This window comes from Ovis canadensis, chromosome 5, assembly GCF_042477335.2.
Source record: "Ovis canadensis isolate MfBH-ARS-UI-01 breed Bighorn chromosome 5, ARS-UI_OviCan_v2, whole genome shotgun sequence".
Lineage (NCBI taxonomy): Eukaryota > Metazoa > Chordata > Mammalia > Artiodactyla > Bovidae > Ovis > Ovis canadensis.
Window position 1 is genome coordinate 47,008,257 of NC_091249.1, and position 13,193 is coordinate 47,021,449.

The 13,193-nt window shown below is 41.1% G+C and overlaps 1 long non-coding RNA gene across 1 annotated transcript; it reads right to left on the reverse strand.

Moving 5' to 3' along the window:
• Positions 1-7,558: 7,558 nt before the first annotated feature.
• LOC138441160 (uncharacterized) lies at positions 7,559-8,653 on the reverse strand. The gene is made up of 2 exons (XR_011257271.1): positions 8,545-8,653; positions 7,559-7,918 (listed from the first exon to the last, which is right to left on the reverse strand). It is a non-coding gene; the product is annotated as an uncharacterized lncRNA (long non-coding RNA).
• Positions 8,654-13,193: the final 4,540 nt, after the last annotated feature.

Below are 13,193 nucleotides of genomic sequence, written 5' to 3' on the forward strand. Positions count from 1 at the left end.
AATCACTCAATCCAAAGGAAATCAACCCTGAGTATTCAGTGGAAGGACTGATGCTGAAGCTGAAGCTCCAATACTTTGGTATCTGATGTGAAGAGCCAACTCATTGGAAAAGACCCTGATTCTGGGAAAGACTGAAGGCAAGAGGAGAAGAGGGCAGCAGAGGATGAGATGGTTAGATAGCATCACTGATACAATGGAGATGAATCTGAGCAAACTCTGGGAGACAGTGAAGGACAGCAAAGCCTGACATCCTGCAGTCCATGGGGTCGCAAAGAGTCAGACACAAGTTAGAGACTGAACAACAACAATGTACCACTGCTATATTTAAAACAAATAATCAACAAGGATCTAGTGTACAGCTGCTGCTGCTGCTGCTAAGTCGCTTCAGTCGTGTCCGACTCTGTGCAACCCCATAGACGGCAGCCCACCAGGCTCCTCTGTCTCTGGGATTCTCCAGGCAAGAACACTGGAGCAGGTTGCCATTTCCTTCTCCTAGTATACCGCACATGGGACTATGTTCGATGTTATGTGGCAGCTGGATAGGAGGGGGATTTGGGGGAGAATGGACACATGTATATCTATGGCTGAGTCCCTTTGCTGTCCACCTGAAACTATCACAACACTGTTAAACAGCTATACTCCAATATAAAACAAAAAGTTATCAAAATAAAGAAAATTTTAAAAATAAAATAATAAATCTTATTCACCCTCCATATGAATGTGGCTGATACTTTCTACTGTTGGTTGGAGAAAGAATGAGAACATTAATACTGTTCTGTCCACATGGCAGCCACTTAAATTCCGGTTACACTGATAAAGGAAAATATTCATAAGATTCCATAATCCAACTGAAATTCCTTATATTCACTAAATGAATTGACTTTAACGGGAAGAACATGTTACACATATAATGATTTGCAAGAGAGCCCTCATGTTAATCTTCATACTGTTTTATTCTCATTAGACTTTTTACATAACTGATCCAAGGTTAAAAATGACTAAAATCCCGTGACTACTCTTCCTGCTGATGGTGCCTCTGAACTGGTACAGAGTTAAAAATGTCATTTCCACAAATGAAAATTGCCTTTACTGAAATTCAACAATTTCATGGTAATTATCCATCCATATTTACTTTTTAAAATGCTTTCATTTGGATAACATTTCATTGAATATCATCGAATACGTTTTCTTTGGGGCACAGTGATTTTCATACTGTCAACTAATAACCAGTCAGGTGTGTGTCTTGATGCTTTCCAGAATCACCCTTTTTCATTTTCCTTTTTAAGTCAGTACTTTCCTTCTTAGCTTCAGTAGTATTTTATACTGAAGTGACAAGCCATCTCCCAGATTTTTAGAGAAAGAAATTTTGCTGTTAAATATGTGGACAAATTTAGCCACCAAAAGGCTATTAACTCATTCACTACCAGAGAGCTCACAAACCAAGCTGCCATCTCACCACTTCACCAAGAGGTCCCCTGGCAGTCCCACACACCTATACGTGGGATCCTCTGAAGGCGTATACACAGGTGGCTCTCTGCTTGAACGAGTATCAGAATCACCTGGAAACTCATGCTGCTGGTTCCATGATCGTGATTTGAAAGTGAAAGTGAAGTCACTCAGTCATGTCTGACTCTTTGAGACCCGTGGACTGTAGTCCACCAAACTCCTCCATCCATGGGATTCTCCAGGCAAGAATACTGGAGTGGGTTGCCATTTCCTTCTCCAGAGGATCTTCCTGACCCAGGGATCAAACCCAGGTCTCCCACGTTGCAGACAGACGCTTTAACCTCTGCACCACCAGGGAACCATAAAGCCCCATACATTAACCTCCACTCTAGAGAGATACCACCTTTTCTTTAAGGTTAAAAACACACACCAACTTTAAGGTTAAAAAGATGAAAATGGGTAAAATCTTTAAGAACTCCTTTGCAGCCTGCACCTACTCCAGTTATCCTGGGTTCCATAATCACTTGCTCAAGTCACTGCTACTGATTCTGCGGCTTTCTGGATTCTAGGATCCTGAATCCTGTTCTTTTACCAAAATTTCTAGAATTTTCTAGACTCCCTCTATTTCATTACTAGACTACTGTTGCTCTTGTCTCAGTATCACAGCATTACAGTATTACTGCTATTTATCTACTGACGTGAAAAAAAAGCCCAGTGAAGAAAAGGCTTAGCCCCTTTTCTGAAGGCAGATGGAAACTGCTCACCAGGTCATGATTTCTCTAAAGCACTTTTAAGAATTCAACATTTATTACAAATTCAGTAAGTCTCTGTACATTTTTAAGTTTTATTGAATTTGTTACAATACTGCTTCTGTTTTACGTTTCAGTTTTTTGCACGTGGAATCTTAGCTCCCTGAGTAGGTATCCAACCCGCAGACCCTACACTGGAAGGTGAAGTCAAACTCTGGACTGCCAAGGAAGTTTCTCTGTACATTTTAACACATATCCATACTCAGAGGGAGGGGAAATATCCTGTATTCATTACTTCATTACTGCAAATACCATAATAGCTTGTGAACAGTTCTGAGAGGTAAAAAAACATCCTCAGTGGACTAGCGACTTGCAACAGACATAGCATAAGGGCAGGAGACGTGGGAATATGGCTGGACTCACATCCCCCTTACAGTCATCTTAATTTATTCCTCTGCAGTCCAAGACACTTACAGTACATTTAAAACATAGCTTAGGCTTTGTTAGAGCCCCTGGCACAAAGCAGGTTTGCACACGGCACTGTTTTTTCAGTCATGGAGCAAAATCATGTACTGATTGGTTGTTGTTTAGTCGCTAAGTTGTATCCAACTCTGCCACGCCATGGACTCTAGCCTACTAGGCTCCTCTGTCCATGGGATTTCCCAGGCAAGAATACTAGAGTGGGTTCCTTCCCAGGGCATTTTATAGACCCAGGGATCGAACTCCCATCTCCTGCACTGGCAGGAGGATTCTTTATTGCTAAACCAGCAGGTAAGCCCAAGTCCAATTACCTGTGTCTAATACTGTATGTGAGATAGTTCAGGGAGCAGTCATGGGTAACCTTTATGAAAAGCAAAACCCCCTTTCTGAATGATCTTCTCACAGCTAACACAATAATTCAAGCCAATGCCAAAGCATTAATAACTACAATTAATTTATGGTAAAGAGCAAGGATTTAAAAGCACCTTGTTAAAGGACTTCCCTGGTGGCCCAGGGGTTACGACTCTTGCTTTCCACTGCAGTGGGGCATGGGTTTGATCCCTGGTTAGAGAATTAAGGTCCCACATGCTGTCCAGTGTAGCTAAATTTTTTTAAGAATAAAAGCACCTTGTTAATACAAGGTAAAACACAGTGTAGCAGGTATCAGAGATCACCTGTTTCACTTGTACAGCCCCAGTCTCTATTTCAGAGTCAGAGAGGAAAACTCAGTTGTGATAACACCCCAAATTAGGTGGCCATCCTAGCGGCTAAGGAGAGGGAGAACATTTATCAGTCATATTGCCACTGTCTGGTTTTAGCTCCCTAATTTATACTCGCCTTCTCTGAACTTCTGAGGCCTCTTCCCCATCACATTCAGAAAGAGAAAAATCTTATACTATAGAGCAATGAAATTGGCTTCCAATGGCCAAAATATATGTAACAAATATAACAGGAAGGCTTCTTACTTCAAAAGCACACCTCAGGGTTCCCCTTAGGGTATTCCCTGCCGTAGGCAAGAGAAGCCACAGAAGCAAGAAATGCCTTCATTAGTCCACACAGACCAGAGTCAGGAACTGCCTCCACTGCTTTCCAGGCTCCATCTCCACCACCTTCTTCCCCTTTCATTAGAAGCTCTCATTTCAACACCTAACATTGGTTGACCAGACCTCAGGGTAAATGAATGCCAACACTTCATCTATACCAGGTATCTACTTTTATATATCTTATCACTGATTAGAGACTGAAACGTTTTTTCCCTTTACATGTATTCTAGCCATAAGCAAGTCTGTGCAGGGGGTTGGTGGCTCAGCGGTAGAGAATCCACCTGCAAGGCAGGAGAAGCAGGTTCGAGCCCTGGGTCAAGAAGATCTCCTGGAGGAGAGCATGGCAACTCACTCCAGTATTCTTGCCTGGAGAATCCCATGGACAGAGGAGCTTGGCCAGCCACAGTCCATAGGGTTGCAGAGAATCCGACAAGACTGAAGCAACTCCACGCAAGTGTGAATTTGTAGGGAGCACCTAAGACCACTTTCTGGAAATGGAGGGAATGTGGTGGGTAGAAGGCATGAGCCAGAGGACAGAGGTGCCTTAGGGACTGGAGCCCTTCTTTCCTGGCATGAGTATCTCGCACAGTAGCAGCCTGAATGCAGACAGCATTTCATCTCCTTTCCCAGCCCCTGGTCCCACCCAGCTCTGCTCCAGCTACTCAGATGCCAGGCTCCTGGGCTCATTCGGACATATGGGGGTGTTTCTGGTTGTCACAAGGACTGGTAGCCCTAGCATTTCCCAGACCTCCTTGCTCATCTCTCCAAACGGCAGAGAGTGTATATGGGGCAGAGGTGGGTGTCACTCTATGTCTGTGGATCAAATGCAGCAGCTGCACATTATAGCATGCACATCTATGAGGGGGCTAATTTTTTCCCTTCCAGCATTACCAAGATGTAATTGACCTATAGCACTGTGTAAGTTTAAGGTATACAGCATAAAGAGCTGCCTCGTGTACCTCATGACATGATAACCACAACAGGTTAAGTGGTAATAGAGATACAAAATAAAATAATCAATTCATGTAGCTGCAAAATAACAGAAAAACATTTTTTTCCTCCTTATGAGAACTTCTAGGGTTTACTCTAACAACTGTCATATATAACCTATAGCAGTGTTATTTATATTTATCTCATTGTACATTACATCCCTAGTATTTATTCTATAACTGAGGTGTCTTCCTCATTACCATCTTCATTCAATTCCCTCTCCCCCCAGCCATTGCCTCTGGTAAGCACAAATCTGGTCTCTTTTCCTATGAGTTTGTTTGGTTTTGGAGTAGCATGGGCCTGCAACACTGTTATTTCCCTTTATACAACAACATAGTGATTAGATATTTCTAAACATTCTAAATGACCACCACAATAAATCTAGTTACTGCCTGTCACCATGTAAAGATACTACATTATTACTGACCATATTCCCACACTGCACATTTCATACCTGTGACATTTACTTGGTAACTAGAAGTTGGTCCCTCTTAATCTCCTTCACCTATTTCTCTCATGCCCCTACTCCCTACCCTCTGGTAACCACCCATTTGTTCTCTGTGACTCTCTTCCTGTTTTGCTCTGTTTGTTCATCTGTTTTGGTTCTTTTTAGATTCTACATAAAGGGAAATCACACAGTATTTTTCTTTCTCTGTCTGACTTTTTCACTTAGCATAATACCCTCTAGGTCCATCCGTGCATACTCAGTCGCTCAGTCATGTCTGAATCTTTGTGATCCCACAGATTGCAGCCCACCAGGCTCCTCTGTCCATGAGATTTCCCAGGCAAGAATACTGGACTGGGTTGCCATATCCTGCTTCAGAAGATCTTCCCAACCTAGGGATCAAACCTGTGTCTCTGGCATTGGCAGGCAGGTTCTTTAACACTGAGTCACCTCGGAAGCCCCTAGGTCCATCCATGTTGTCACAAATAGCAAGAATTCATTTTTTTATAATTAATATTCCATGGTACATACATACCACATATTCTTTTCCATTCCTATGGGCACATAAGTTTCATCCATATTTTGGCTACTGTATACAATGTCACAATGAACAATAAAGTATATATATATATTTGAATTAATTTTTTACTTTCTTTGGATAACTACTCCAAAGTGGAATTGCTGGATCATAAGATAGCTTTATTTTTAATGTTTTGAGGAAACTCCATACTCTTTTCCTTAGAAAGTTAGGCACTTAGTCATGTCTAACTCTTTATTACCCCATGGACTGTAGCTCACCAGGCTCATCCATGGAATTCTCCAGGCAAGAATACTGGAGTGGGTTGCCATTTCCTTCTCCAGGGGATCTTCACAACCCAGGGTTAGAACCCAGGTCTCCTGCATTGCAGGTGGACTCTTTATCAACTAAGGCATCAGGGAAGACACTAAGAGCCACATTTCCATAGTGAGTGGTCCAGTTTCCATTCCCACCAACAGTGCACAAGGGTTTCCTTTTCTCCACATCCTCATCAACAGCCTTTATTAATATTTGTTTGTTTTTGATGATAGCTATTCAGACAGATATGTTGAGCATCTTTTCACGTGTCTGTTGGCTGTCTGTTTATTTAGAAAAGTATCTATTCAAGAATTCTGCCTATGTTTTCATTGGGTGGTTTGTTTTTTTGATATTGAAGTATATGAATTCTTTGAATATTTTGGATATTAATCCCTTATTGGATATACATTTGCAAAAATTCTTCTCCCATTCAGTAGACATTGCAAATATCTTCTCATATTTTGTTTTGTTGATAGTTTTGTTCACTGTACAAAAGTTTTTTTGTTTGATGTAGTTCCATTTGCCTATTTTTCCTTTTGTTTCCCTTGCCTGAGGAGACATATCCAAAAAAAAAAAAACTGCTAAAACTAATATCAAAGAATATACTACCTATGTTTCTTTCTAGGAGTTTTATAGATTTAGGTCTTACATTTAAGTTTTTACTCCACTTTGAGTTTATTTTTGTATATGCTGTGAGAAAGTAGCCATTTTCCCAGCACCGTTTATTGACGAGGCTGTCTTTTCCCCCAACATATCTCCTTGCCTCCTTTGTCATAGATTAATTGCCCATAGAAGTGTGAGGTCATTTCTGAGCTTGCTATCCTGCTCCATTGATTCATGTGTCTGTTTTTGTGCCACTCTTTTGAAGACTAAAACTTTAGTATAGTTTGAAATCAGAGAGCATGATAGCTCTTGTTCTTTTTTTCTTAAGATTGTTTTGGCTATTCTTTTGTGTTTCCATACAAAATTTAGAATTATTTATTTTAGTTCCATGAAAAACACCACTGGCAGTAATGTTTTGACCTGGATCATGTCGAATCTGTAGATTGCCTTGGATAGTGTGGTGATTTCAACAATGTTAATTCTTCCAATCCATGAGATTTTTATCAAGAAAATGTTCAAATATGGACAAAGAATAGCATAATCAACTATCATATCACTCAACACTACATAATTCAGTGTGCATTGCTATAAGAACATTTTCTTATATAAGCAGAACATCATTGCTACTCTTAATAAAATTTTTTGATATCATCTAACATCCAGTCCATATTCAATCCTGAATTGGAGAAAAAATATTTTTATTTTGTATGGATATCAGGAAAACTGATTAATATTGAAAAACTGATGATAGTAATATGAATATAGACACTGAACAACTACAAAGAGAAATAAAGCTTAACATTTGGTTTGTCCAACTGTATTAAAATATATTAACTCAATAAGACAATTTGTTCAACTGGTTGATATTTATCCCCAATGACAACAGATCATAACAATTATGCACGTCATTAAATGTGCTCTGGACTACAGCTGGAATCAAATAGAACAGACACAAGTATTACAGGAATCTGTTTGCAACTTAAGAATTGTTTACTTCCAAAGAAATTGAACTGACCTAGATACACTGCATTCAGACCCAAGAGTACAAAAAGAAATTTTGGACTTCATCAAACTCCTGACAATCTTCTCTCATTACCTTTGATACATTATAGTCTTAGCTAGGAGAGAAAAATGCTGATGTGAAACTACAGCACAATTACAGAAAATGCAATTGTTCTGGGACCTCTGAGGAAGAACTCTTCATGTGGAAATCTTAGAGCCTGAAGGACCACTTTTGCACACTGAAGCTGTTTAACAACTCCTCTTCCTCTTCTCTATGACCGCTTCAGCTTGCAGGACTGCATAGGTGAGGGTTCAGAAAACTGACCTGGAGCAAAGAGGGAGATTCAGGCACCGAAGTCTCCTTCTTCTCCAGCAGTGTCTGCTGTTAAGGCAGCCCCAGACCCTTGTTCTCATCCTCTCCAGGCCTTGTGTCCACTTCATTCTTTGGACACAGAAGCTAGTGAACTCAGGGACCTCAACTAACCCCAGTGATCAACCAGAACTGTTTTAGAATCCTCTCGCGAAAGTAATCTTACAAATGTGGACCTCAACCCATTAGTGAGGTTGTAAGCATAACAGGGCAGCTTTTGTTAAGTTCACATTATCTGCAGCCTTCTGCAAAGGGGGACGAAGGAAAGAAAGAGTGAGAGAAGAAGGGAAGGAGAGAGGGAAGGAAGGGTTGAGCTTGGAAATGCACTGTGAAACCAAAGCTCTGGTGAGCGTGTTAAAGACTTTTAAGTCTGACAGGCCAGCTTTACCAAGCCATGGCAGCTGTAAAGGGAATATAATTATACTTAACAGAAACCACCTGCATTTTGAACCTACCCTAAATTTAAAGCTTCTGGGGGACTTAATTAAATTTAATGAAAACCATAGCTGCTAAACAACGATGTATTATAGCTCCTACTCCGTTATTCCTGAGGAAATTAAACAGCAATCATGAAGACATACCTCAGCTCTCACAAGGAAGCCTCTAGATAATAACGCCCAAAGTCTATAAATAAGATGATGCTCTCTTCTTTTCATTAGCTAATAGCATTGTCAAATTACTCATCTGTTCCTGTAAAAAGAAAGAAAATCAGAACTAGAACAGAAGGGGAAAAAAAAAAAAAGAGGCAAGCACAGGGACATTTTCCTGAGTGGGATATAGGGTAATATTCCTGACTTCAATCCCTTGAGCCCTCCACCACCCCCACCCTCCCTCCATTGGTATTTCTTCTTTTCTTTTTTTACCTTTTAATTATATATTGGGAATATAGCCAGTTAACTTGGAGAAGGAAATGGCAACCCACTCCAGTATTCTTGCCTGGAGAATCCCATAGACAGAGGAGCCTGACAGGCTACAGTCCATGGGGTCGCAAGAGTCGGACACAATTTAATGACTAAAGAGAGAGCCAATTAACAATGTTGTGATAGTTTCAGGTGGACAGCAAAGGGACTCAGTTATACACATATATGTATCCATTCTTCCCCAAAACACCCCTCGTATCCAGGCTGCCACATAACATTGAGCAGGTTTCTTTTGTTTTTAAAAGAATTGTGTGTTAATGCCATTGGAGAATAAACACCTGGGTAGTTCAGGTCAGGATGGATGTCTGTGAATCACAGCACTAGAATATGGGACTGGTTATGTTCCCATGCTCATCTTACTTAACGTGAACTATTTATATGTAAAAATAATCATGGTCTTTTAGAGGACCATTTGGGCAACAAGATGGTAGAGACAGAGTGAAAGTTGACACCAGGCAAAAATTCTGCTCTCAAACTAGTACAGGGGGAAAGAGCGGAGGATGAAGTAGCCTAAACTGCCTTCATGGAGGACAACCAGACAGTCCAGGACAGGGTGTGTAAACACTAACCTGCATCAGAATCCCCTGGAGAGGGACTGCTGGACCCTGTCCTTAGCGTTTCTGGTACAGAAGGTCTGAAGTGGGACCAAAACCCACTTCTCTAACAGATTCCCAGGAGATGCTAATACTGCTGGTCCAGAGATCATATTGAAAACCACTGGTCTAGGTATACTGTCTCAGAAGTTTAGAAAACAGAGGCACATTTAGGAAATAGTTTGGTATTAGATGACTCCAATACAAAATACAGAAGATAGGGTTGAGACAACCAAGCTACCAAAGACAGAAAGTAGGCGGGAACTATGTGAGTCCCAGGAATCTGCTCCTTAAGGGCAGGCCCTTCACCATCCGATGAGGAGTGAAGCCTCACTAGAAAAATGATCAGAGTTGGGTGGGGTCCCATAGCCATCATCCACTTGCTGAAATCAGAGCAGGACCTCAGCCCTCCAGGGAACCAGCCAATAGGCTATGGGAGGTCCCTCGGGGCTGATGCAATGAATATGGGACAGGGAGCTTCAGGGGAAGCAAGGACAACTCCTACCCACAAGGAAGATCTGACTCATCTATGGGTAGACTGGAACATATGCTCCCTCTCCACACAGCAGACCTCTGGCAACTAGAACCCACTCCACATGCCCACACGGACAGACTCTTGCCCACAAGTGCTCCAGGACTTGACAAGATGCGTATAACTGAGCAAAGTATCTGCATCACTGAACTCCACGCTCATCTGACTACATTTAGAGCACTGTCTGCCCCAATTTAATGATTCAGAAAGCACAGAACTATAAAGTGGTGCTGTTAAAATATATTTAATACTCATTTTCATTCAATTTTTAAAACAACTCCAAGGGATATGCCAAGAAAACAGCCAAGAGAAGGGATAAGCAAGAATCATAGGTCTGCCTCTCAGACCCACCACTGCGTGAAGTCAAGACTAGCCTCCTGACTCCAAGCTAACATTGTTCTCATTAGTTCACAGTCCTTCCCTTTTAAAAAGGATTTGTGGGGGGTTTTTTTGGGGGGTGGGCTTAATTTATTTATTTACTTATTTTATTTTTATCATTCTTTTGAAAATTAAAAAAATATTTTTAGACAATTTTTAAAGGTTATTTTCTATTTATGCTGCTGCTGCTAAGTCACTTCAACTGCTAGTCACTGCTAAGTCGTGTCCAACTCTGTGCAACCCCATAGACGGCAGCCTACCAGGCTCCCCTGTGCCTGGGATTCTCCAGGCAAGAACACTGGAGTGGGCTGCCATTTCCTTCTCCAATGCATGAAAGTGAAAAGTGAAAGGGAAGTCTCTTAGTCATGTCCGACTCTTTGAGACCCCATGGACTGCAGCCCACCAGGCTCCTCCATCCATGGGATTTTCCAGGCAAGAGTACTGGAGTGCGTTGCCATTGCCTTCTCCATTTTCTGTTTATAGTTACTACAAAATACTGGCTGTATTACCTGTGTTGTACAATGTATCCTTTTTGTAATTTGCAGTATAGTTGATTACCAATGCTGTGTTCATTTCAGGTGTACAGAACATTGATTCCGTTATACACACATTTTTTTTTCAGATTCTTTTTCCTTATAGGATATTACAAAATATTGATTATTGTTCCCTATGCTATACAATAGGGTCTTGTTGGTTATCTATCTTGCTGGTTATCTATATCTATAGTGGTATGTATATGCTAATCCCAACCTCCTAATTTATCCCTCCCCACCTACCCACCTTTCCACTTTAGGAACCATGCTGCTAAGTCACTTCAGTCGTGTCCAACTCTGTGCGACCCCATAGACGGCAGCCCACCAGGCTCCCCCGTCCCTGGGATTCTCCAGGCAAGAACACTGGAGTGGGTTGCCATTTCCTTCTCCAGTGCATGAAAGTGAAAGTGAAGTCACTCAGTCGTGTCTGACTCTTAGTGACCCCGTGGACTGCAGCCCACCAGGCTCCTCTGCCCATGGGATTTTCCAGGCAAGAGTACTGGAGTGGGGTGCCACTGCCTTCTCCCTTAGGAACCATAGGTTTGTTGAAAAGGATTTGAACCAACTCTATAGAACAGGAGAAATTTAATCTTCCCTGCTTCTTAAGCAAAAACAAAAATCAACACGTGATACCAGAAAACATATTTCATCATTATACTCAATTATGTAACACTTAGCACAGCCTGTTTTCCTAAGGAGGTCCCTCCCTGCCTTAGGAAAAACAGAGTTCTCCATCACAAGACGTAAGCAAGAAAAGGCTGCACAAACACCTGTCAGGCACATCACAAAAGGAATTCAAATATCTGGTGGGATGGGTATTGACTGATGCTATTCATTCTATTGACTCTAACTTCTCTTAATCTTTTTATTAAGCTACTTTTTAAAAGCAGACTCGATATCCCTATGACCATTTCCATAATTTTTATGTGTAAAATATTTCTGTGGGCACTGCAATTTCAAAAAACAAAACCCAGTATTTCCACTGCAATATTTAACACAAATAATAATGTGTTTTTGCATACTTGCCATTTATTATTGACAAGCTGAAGTACACTGTAAGATATTTTTTACCAGAATCCATGGGCTTGGAATTCCAAAATTAGAACAATACCCTTACCTCACCATCTCAAGTGTGTATATTTCTTGCCCAACAGTACCTTTTTTTTCACTATCTGAAAGTGTTTTTCTTTAACCTTCTTTGACACAATTTCTCCTATTCTTTCTATTGCTCACACTGTAAACTTTGAAAATAAATGTCCTTAGGCATCAACTCTGTGATGTTTATTATAAAACCTGGCAAATTTTTAATGGAATCATTATAAATTCTGCTTGTTAAACTCAAGTAAAAGTAGAAGTACATCAATATTTTAAGTGGAAAACCCATCAAGGCAACCTGCCACATAGACTCAGGAGATTAGTGATGTGAGCTGGGTTAGACTCCTGGCGCCACTACATCCTAACTCTGCAACTTGGGGAATTTACTCTTTGGAAAAAATGATGAAAATTGCACATAACTCACAGAAATAGAATGCAGTCATGTATGTGGGGTGCCAGCGTAATGGTTAAGGTGGCAGCATTTTATGGTGATTTACAAAAGATTGACTGTATCCAAATCTCAGATCTGCCACTTAGCTGTATGCTGTTGAGTGAGTTACTGAACCTCCCCAAATCTGCCTCCTTGTCTCATCATCCCAAAATAGGGATGATGGTATTATCTACCTTACAGGCTTGTCATGATTAGCTGGGATAATACTTGTAAAACCCCTGGCATAAGGGCCTGCATGTGGTGGACAACCCAAGGATGCTAGTTTCCTTTTCCAGCATCCTCTTCCCAAGCTGTCTGCAACTCTCCCTACTCACCTCTACCTAGCTTGCCCTCTGACTTTGCCCAGGAGGAAAAAAATACTCATAAGGTAGAGGCAGAGTTCCTTTCGGAGAGAGAATTATCTTTGTTTAGGCATATATATTGAAAGCCTCCCTAGTTGTGAAAAGAGCTCCAATGGCTCTCCAATGGTTGAGAAATAGAGCTAAACTGTTAAGAATAATAAAGCATGAGAAATATGCGGATTTTGGAGACCCGGGAGGTGAGGAGAGCAGATGTGAGAGGAGACAGCCTGTTTGTAACTTTTCAACATAGGAGTGGCCAAGGCACTACTTGAGCATCTAGTAAAATATTACACAAGTGGCCCACAGGGCTAAGCTATGAGGTAAACCCTCTATATTCATCCTAAAGTTTCAGTCCTGGCTTAGTACACATAATTACTTTGTGTAAAT